Source organism: Passer domesticus, chromosome 2 (assembly GCF_036417665.1).
Source record: "Passer domesticus isolate bPasDom1 chromosome 2, bPasDom1.hap1, whole genome shotgun sequence".
NCBI lineage: Eukaryota > Metazoa > Chordata > Aves > Passeriformes > Passeridae > Passer > Passer domesticus.
This window is the reverse complement of record NC_087475.1, coordinates 30,598,517-30,607,941: the sequence shown is the minus strand read 5'-3', so window position 1 is coordinate 30,607,941 and position 9,425 is coordinate 30,598,517.

Sequence of the window (9,425 nt, the reverse complement as noted above, 5' to 3'; positions counted from 1 at the left end):
CAGAGGAAGAGAAAGAAGTCTTTAAATGCTACTATGTTGTTTGCCACTCATTCTCTTAAATGCCGTTTTCTGTTTGTTTATTTTATTTTATTGTTTAATGGCTGCTTCTGTGGCATTCACTTTTGGCCATGCACTGGGAGCCAAGATGGACCCCAGCCAGGGTCCCAGGAGCTTCCTGGCTCAGGCCAGCAGGTCTCACAGACTGCAAGCAAGCAGCAGGAGTGATGTCTCTGCTGTGAATGTCAGGTCACTGGAGCTAGGGAGAAAATAGTGCAGTAATGATTCCTGGCAGTGGCATCCACCTTCCATCCCTGGAAGAGTGCTTTAGAACACAGAGACAGCTGTTGAACCATGGCTGCTGGAGGCTTGTCAGAAGTATTGTATAGTTTATGGGATTACATCTAAGATTTTTTGACTGTTCCTGCACAGTGGTTTTTTAAAACCTCCATTATAAAAGCAGAATATTGATTTATCCAAATGCAATCCCCTAATCGCTCTTAAATCAGTAACTCAAGTTTTTTATTGTCTACCCAGTATGGGACACAGTGATTGTGCAGAGACAGTCTGAGATTGTATATGCCAGTCACCAACTTTGTCTTTTAGATTTAGTGCTTGTGATATTTAGCATGTGCTTTCTTTCTGTTCTTTTTGATTAAGAAAACTAATCAAATCCTCCTTTTACAATAACTTTTAAAAGTGGATCATGACTTAAATCTTATTATTCTTGAAAACAAATTATTATGATGCAATACTTTGAGGAGGTCTGAGCACACCACAGCTTGTTTGCACAAGCAGAAGTTCATTTTCAGAGAATATCCTTGTTCCTAGATTTCTCTAGGTTCAGTTTCAGCATTTCCTTTTTTTTCCATCTCTCTTTCATTTATTATGTTTGTAGCACATATTTGTCAAAGGAGGTGCAAGAGGGCCAACTGTACAATGAGCCCCCTCAGGATGTTGTGGTGGGAGGGAGAGGAAAGAGACAAGTCTTGGTGCAGCTCACCTGTGAGCAGTAGTCCTTCTTTCTCTCTTCCTCAGGGCACCCTGCCTGCCCTCCAGACCCTGTCTCAGTTATACCAGTGGCACATCTCTACCTCTGTGGCACTGTATTCAATTTCAGGCTATTTTCTTTGGCCAGCAAAGGCTTAGGTGATGTCCAGCCAAGTGCTTCAGGCCTGGTTGTTCTTCTTCCTGTGTGAGTGTTTAGGTGCAGCTGCTTCAAGTTTTGTTCCTGGCATGTTTTCCTTGGAGCTGGACCACTTGAGATTAGCTCATGAGATGGGAGTCTTTGGTTCCTTGCTATATATCTAACTTAAAACTGGGCATATAATTTTTTTTTGACACCAACAGAAATATGTCAGCAGCCCATGGATGCTTGTGGTCTTATGCTGTCATTCAGCCCTTCCATGTGAGCTGAGTAAAGTTCTAATATATAAGCTCCGAGTTAAAAAAATATTTGTATATTACAATAAAAGGCATTTGTAATGGATTAATTTTAAATGCAGATGTTGCTAAAAATTTATTTTCAATCTCCTACATTTCTCATGTCATTAAAACACTGTAAGAGTGATGACTATGGTTTCATGTAAGACAGCTAAATTTAGATCATCAAAATAAATGCCAGACTCCTAATGACACACAGTAGGTTGGTAAGTAGTGACTAACGTGGCTGCAGCTTTTTTTACTTGATCTGAGCTTGTGCTTTTAGGACAACTAGTAAACGTGTATATTTTGTTTGAAGAGAGGGGCAATTTTGAAGTTAGTACAATTAATTTTTCTTGCATGTGACTTACTTGCTCTCCTGCTGACCTCTTGCATTCAAAAGTCATTGACTTTGCCTACATTTTTATTGATGGATATAGTAAAATTAGACTAAACCCAACAGAAGAGCTTGGATATTTTAGCTTGGCATGCCATTAGCCTGAGGGACATATGCATCACTCTGAAGTATTATAGACTTTTGCAACTTATTATGAAATAGCTTAACATATTCTTGAAAATAAAATTATAATGAACTTGAGCTATTTGTTGCTCTCTCACAAGCCCCAGAGAGCATTTCAGAACACCACAAAAACTTGGGTCTCCTGTACCCACTGCCTGGAACTTGTGGCTCTCCATACTTTAAAGGCAGGGTCTCAAATGCTGTTTTTAAAAGCTATATTTGCTCCATGAGCTCTGTGCTCCTATACCTCACAGTGAATGCACACAAAAACAGGATGGAAGGAAAGAAACAAGGTGTCCAACAATTCTCCTAATTTTGATGAAACCTAGATGAAATTTATGAATTTTTTGTGGTTTTTTTTTTTTTTTTGTCAACAGGATGACTCTGATTAGTACTACTGCAGAAGAAGAAAGAAAAACCCCTTAAGAAAGCTTTCTTAAGGTATTCTAAACTATTGCTTATCTGCAATGTCTTTGAGTTTATCAGGGACATTAACAACCATTAATAACTCAGTAATACATGCAGCTAATCTTGTCTAACCAATAAATTCAAAGATTTTTTGCTGCAACATTTTTAATAAATAATTTAAAGATACAGATGATTGTTAAAAGATGGAAAAATCACCCAAGTATGGTTTAAGTGACTTCTTATCATTCCACAGGAGCTTTGTGGCAGAGCTAAAGATGAAATCTTATTCTCAAAGGAAACATTCACATCCTTAAAAAAAAACTTTTGGTTTTACTCCAAACCCTGCTTCATCTCTTACTAACTTCCAGCTTTTACAGTGATTAAGAAAGGGATCCTCCCATGAACAACCTCCTGTATGGTACAGGCCTGATTATTTTCCATGGTTTAGGGCATCCTGTGCTCTCCAAGGTGGAAAAAAAATATAAAGTATCTTGTATATGTCAAAGGGATGGAGGATGTCAGTTAGAGAAATAGTACTGCAGTGAGTGACACAGAAAAATATTGCCATTCAAAACTACGAATTGTGATGTTATTTCTCCTGTTTGCCTCTTAAGTGACTACTTCTTCCACTGATCCTGACCCTTCAACCACTTGCCTTGGTCCACTTCTGACTGCATTGCGTCTCAGCATCCACACTGATATTCTCTGCATCTCTCCTTCCTGTTTTTAGGCACACTGTCTTTTGCAATTTGGCTATGAGAAGATAGAATATGAAATTGTGTCATATGTTCTTACTCAGTAACCCTGTACTGCTTTCCTGGCTCCAGTTGTGAAGGAAAGCTTTTCCACAAACATCTGCCAGCTGATGACTGCTTAAACTGGAAATTAGCTCCTTGGTTCCCATAGGGAAGTACTTTTCCTTCCATGTCTGGGAACAAACCTACACTTTTTCTGGAAAGACATAAGCTAATGCTGAAGGCCATTGGGCTCTTGAGCTGTTTTTTTTTTCAGAAACTATCAAGCACTTTGCATCTTAACTTACATCCTTCCACACTGCATACAGCATGTCTCTGCACATACAAAGTGGAGAGATTGTGTTCTGCTTTGAAATATGCTTTCTCATGCACCTCTCAAGACAGAGATCATCTGCCCTTCTCCATTCTGAACAAGGCCAACCACACCTATGGACTGAAACACCATATTTTTCTTTAAATGTGAACATTGTCTCCCTGATCTTGCAGCATGTCTAAATTCTGCATATCTTGCACCTTGGTTTATAGATCCAAGACAATAACTCCACCTCCTAATTTCTAGCATTTCTAACCCTCCAGGTCTAATTCAATATGGCCTGAAAATTTCCTAAGTATCTACAGTTGGGTGCTGTTACTACACAGAAGCACCTGTTCAGAAAGATGTGATGTTAAATCTGTGCCAATTATCTGCTGACTTCTGCAGAGACACATCTGGCACTGAGGTCAGCCTGAAAATCTGGGCTTTGACACAGCCATAGGTCCCCTGGGAAAGGGAAAGACCAGATCTAAGGTGTCATTTTAGAGTGAGAAGCTGAAGTTCTGTCCCAGAAAAGTGGTGCAGTGTGCCAGGCTGCTCCGGCCTGAAACAGCCAGGGGAAAGGACAGGGTGTGAGTGTCTGCTCCAGTGACTGGCACGTTTGCTGCTTTTAATGAATGGCAATTGTAGGAGACAGCTTCATCCCAGCAAGCAGGGAGTGCAGGTCCCCAGCCCTGCCTGTCTCCATTTCCCCTGGTCCATTTTTGTCTATTTCCTGGAATGCATTGAGGCAGAGAGGCTCTGCCTCTCTGGAAGTGGGAGGATTTGGGAAGGATGAAGAAGGGTTAGCCCTTCTTACGTCTCCTTCCACACTCCTTCACATGAAGAAGTAAACTAGTTGCACATAGCTCTGTCTGCTGGTGTTTTTTGTTTTATGAATTCAGAGACCTATTTATTTATAGCCATGGCTGTTGATCCACTTGTACAATTCCTTTTGCTTTTGAAACTCTTTAGAGAGCACCTTATGCAAATCTGTTGGTCCTTGCTTACCATAAGAACTTCCTTTGCACTGAGACTGATGGTTTTGGCAGTTCTGACTGCAGCTGCTGGCTCTTCCATGTTCCTTTTTATTCCATAGCAAAGCCTCAGATTTCCTTCCAAATGGGTAGTAAGCTAATTGCATTCTTTTGGATCAAAGATTTTTCTGGTCTCACGCAACTTGTGGTACAGATTTACTTACGTTATTCTGGATACGTAACAACATCATTAGAGAAAATGAAAGAAATGTGAGAAATACTTTGTGTTAGCTAATTTCCTGCTCACAGGTTGTGTCAGAGAGATAAATATGTTCCACATGAGAAAAGTCTTTCTGTTCCACATTAAAAAAGTCTGTAGTAGTTAATATCCCCTTTAAAACAAAGACTTGATGTTCCATTACTTCAAATAAAATATATTTTGTCTGAATTTATTATATATATATATATTTATATTTATGCATGCTATAAATTCACAACAAATATTCTGAAATTTCTTATAATCCTTTATGGTTTTTTTTCATAATATAGTGTGAGATATTTTATTGCAATCTGGCCAGTTCATATCATAGCTAGATTATGTTAGCATGCTGATTTATAAAGGTATGGGAGAGGCACATGAGAGAGTGTTGGCTGCACAGTTTGATTGTATATGATTCTTCTGAAGTCCAGAAAAATATGGTAGACAGACTAATTTGGTGTTTTCAGGTAAAAAAAATAAAAAATGGTATATAATCAGTCTTGTGGTCAAGACAGAGGTAAGGATTTGCGAGAACTGGAGACCTGAACTATTCAAATATCTGTTGGGAAAGAAAGAGAGGAGGACATGGGTGATTCAGCAAGTTCTGGGAATGTGTTAGTGGCAACTTCTTATTGCTGAGGCAGAGGAAGTTAATAGATAAGTGACAGTAATTGTATCTCTTTGAAATTAAATTCAGACAGAAGTCGCCCAGTAATGTGAGTTACAGGCGACTACAAAACAATAGTGTTCCAAATAAAGGAAGGAAGTGCTGAATTGAATTAAGGCAGAGAGGTAGGAGGATATCTTTAGAAGGCATTTCAAGAGTATCTATGGAACAAGAACTCAAGTAGGAGACAAAAAGCTGATTAAAAACAAGGTGCATTTGCCAAGAGCAAAACATGCCTTTTCAGTTCTGTTTCCTCTTTTGCAGGATAACAGCTTAGAGGGGGCAGTAATTTATTATCTCGGATTTAGTAAGGGTTTTGAGGAATGCCATAAGTAAGCTTGGAAAACATGATAGAGATTATGGGAATGTAAAGGCTGATGCTCAGATAGCAAATTCTGCTCATGGAGGAGTCAACAATGGATTTCTGTGAAATGTGGGATATTTCAAGGCAATGTTGCACATTTAATTCCTGTAAGTGGCTTGACTTTACCAAATCCAGTAATTTAGGTTAACAGTGTAAGTGATGGACTAAGGAATAGATGAATGAATTTATATTTCAAATCGTATTGGGCAGGGTGGAAGCACTGGAGACAAACCACAGAGGTCACAGTGGGTTTGGTGTGTTGGGTTCATGGTATGTGACTATAAATCCAAGAAAGAAAATACCAGGAAAAAAAATTAGTGTTGATTAGGGAACTGATTGGGCAATAGCAACTCTGCCAGGCATATGGAAAACAAAATCATCCAGAAATGGAGTTGGCCAATAATGCAAAGCAGTTGCAACAAAGATAATTTGCATTGCATACAGTAACAGGGTTCGTGTTCATATAGCAGGAGAGGTACTTATTCAACTGTATCCTTATTGGGAAGACCTTATCTGGCACTGAAAATTCATTGAGTTTCAAAATCACATTTTGAGAAAGATGCACATAAATTGGAGACAATTCAGAATAGATATCCAGGAAGAAGATTTTTGGAAAATATTACTTATTTGGAACAAATTTAAACCACTGAGTTTGTTTATATAAGAAAAGATTAAGGGAATATTGCTTAAATGGTAGCAGACTTCCAAAATGGCAAGAAGGTAGCAAACAGAAATTTTCTATGTTAACTGGATTAAGACAAGGAGCAATCTCTTCAGTTTTTCATGGGAAAATAAATATTTATGTTCTGTATTAGGGAAACTCTACAGCAAGTTTTTCTAGTTTAAGGTCAGAAGTAGGCCATGATGGGGACGACTGTGCACTGTTTTGGCTGGGATAGAGTTAATTTTCTTCATAGTAGCTAGTATGGGGCTGTGCTTTGGATTTCGGAGCACAACAGTGCTGTGAATACAGGGATGTTTTAGTATTGCTTACACAGCATCAAGGCCTTTTCTGCCCCTCATCACACCCCAAGAGGGGGGAGACTGGAGATACACAAAGAGCTGGGAGGGCACACAGCCAGGACAGCTGATCCGTGCTGACCAGAGAGATGTCCCATACCACATGGCATCATACTCAATATATAAAAGCTGGTGAAAGAAGAAGGAAGTGGTGGACATATTTGGGATGATGGCATTTGTCTTCCCAAGTCACCATTACCTGTGAAGCAGCCTGGTTTTCCTGCAGATTGCTGGACACGTCTCTGCCAGTGGAAGTGGGGAATGAATTTCTTGTTCTGCTTTGCTAGCATGCTTTACCTGTTTAACTGTCTTTATCTCAGCCCACAGGTTTTCTCACTGCGACTCTTCCAATCTTCTTCTGCATCCCAGTGGGGCTGGGGAAGTAAGTGAGTGCCTGTGTGGGGCTGAGTAACTAGGTGGTATTTAAACCATGACAAGGGCACTAAGAATTCTCTATCAGCATGTTGAATATCCATCTGAATATTACAGATCTACCAGCTGTACTTCATGACAAAAGCATAGATTAGATGCCCTTGTGACATCCTTCCAAGCTACATCCCAACTTTTACCTTCGGGGTCCTGTGCAAGGGTTTATGGAGTCACTCCCTCTTTGTACAAGCAGAAATGTACACATGATCAGTTTAACATGTCAGGTCAGGCTTCTCTTTGTAGTTCAAACAGCTTTATCAGAGTTTTATGGACTTCAGAGTCAACCTTTTCTTTGCATGCGCTGAAGCAAAGAAAATTTTGTTTGTTTTTTTAATGCCCAGTAATCCATCAGACCTTTTCCTGGAGCAGGCTGGAAACATTCCTTAATTAGAAAAATTTAAGTGAGCAAAAACCAGACTCAATCTACAAGTGAGAGCTGAGTCCCTTCCAGTAGATCAAATTTTCCCTTTGCTTCTCTTGAGGAAGAGATGTAGTTTAACCTCTTGACAGAAATACCAGGTCTGCTTTTCATTCTCTGAGGTTGAGCTGCATTGTTGAATGTTTGAGCTCAGTGTGCCACAAAAATCCGAGAGATTTTCTCTGGAAGCCTTAAGTGACATTTATGAATAACAGGATGCAAATTTCACCTTAACACCTTTTCCTCATGCTGCCTTTCCAAGTCTGTGGACAGAAATACACATTTTGCATAAACACACACTTCAATTTTAGCTGAGACCCACAGATCAAATAACAATAGCTCTACAAATAACTTTGTGATTTTGCATTTCCAAAAGAACCTAAGGACCTTTATTCAGATTTTCTTTCTTTCTTTCTAAGTTTCTGACCTACATTATTTGTTTTAACCAGGGAAATACTGCAGTTTCTTTACTTCACTGTTTGATTTCTGCATGATTTACAAGCAGCTATTTTGGCTGCAGGAATTTGGACGTCAGCAGCCGGTTAACAAACGGGATTGGGTTATTCACATTGACACCCATATTGATCATGCAGCCTGTGAAAGTTGCTCAAGGCTTTTCTATTGAATTAGTGTTCTGATTGTCCTCTGGTAGTTTTGTAACTAGTCTCAAATAAGCACATTTGCATTTTCAGTAGCAGGTACTGTAAAACACTGGTACACCTTGGAAGAAATTAGGAAAATAAATGGAAGAAAAAGGAAATTAAAAAAAAGAAGAAAAAAGGAAATAAAAATGTCTTCCAAAAAGTAGATCTGAAAAGTATAGTTCAGAACTACAAGGTCACAGCCAATGTGCAGCTTTCTAATGGTTATTCACCATAAAAAATATAATTGATAGTCAGATTGCTGCCGATTAAAATTAATTGTAAAGCAAATTCCTTTAACAAAATTATTCCCCTCACTTTTTTTTCTTCCACACTCGGTTGGTTTATGGGATTTTTACATGCCAAAGTTGAAGATCAGATGGAAGCAACTCAAGTTATATTCTAGGGATAAAATAAATTATAATATGATAAGGAAGAAGATCTTTTCCTTGCCTTGCCTCCATGCTTCCAAGGGGGTCAAGTGATGGAGGTTGGCCTGTGCTTTTAAAACTGCAGATGGTACAAACCATGAGCTCCTGCCTGCATGTGGCAATTGGCCCATTGGACTGGGAGGGTGCAAGAAGCCTCTGCTAGGCTGCAAGGAGAGGGACCCTCCAAAAAGAGCAAAACCCACTCCCATTCCACACACATTTTACCTGCACATCCTTGCTGAACCTACCATAACTGTGCCAGCTGAGAGTACGTGGCTTGGCATCCAGCCAAAATTGGCAACCATCCAGGCTGTGTTACTCTGGGCTGAAATTCCTGTAAGGATTACTCAAAGGCTGGCTGAAATTTGAAGTTATTGGCAAATGTGTTGTGATGCTGTCTTCACCAGCAGCCACAGAAAACACAAGGTCTGAGAGCACAGAGCAGCTTTTAATTCAGCAATGTAGATGGCAGTGAAGTGTACTGGGGAAGATCCTAGAGTTTTCATCAAGTTTTCTCTTCAAAAAATAGAACTGTGACATATCACTCAGAGAGATTGTTCAGTAATAATTTGGCTAAAAACTTAGTGTTAGGCCTGAGATTAATTGGCTCTTTCTCCATTTTGTACAGCTTGCCTGTATTCCTAATTACACACAGCTGTCCTTTCAGTTCATACCTAGTCTGACAGTTGTTGGTGACCAAAATGTGCCTATCATTCAAGCACATATCCCTTCCCAGCACAGCTCAGAAGGCTCTTGGGATGTTGCTTTGAAGAAACTGCATGATTTTTGAAGGTGCTGAGACAGGAACATACCCTGACAGCTTTG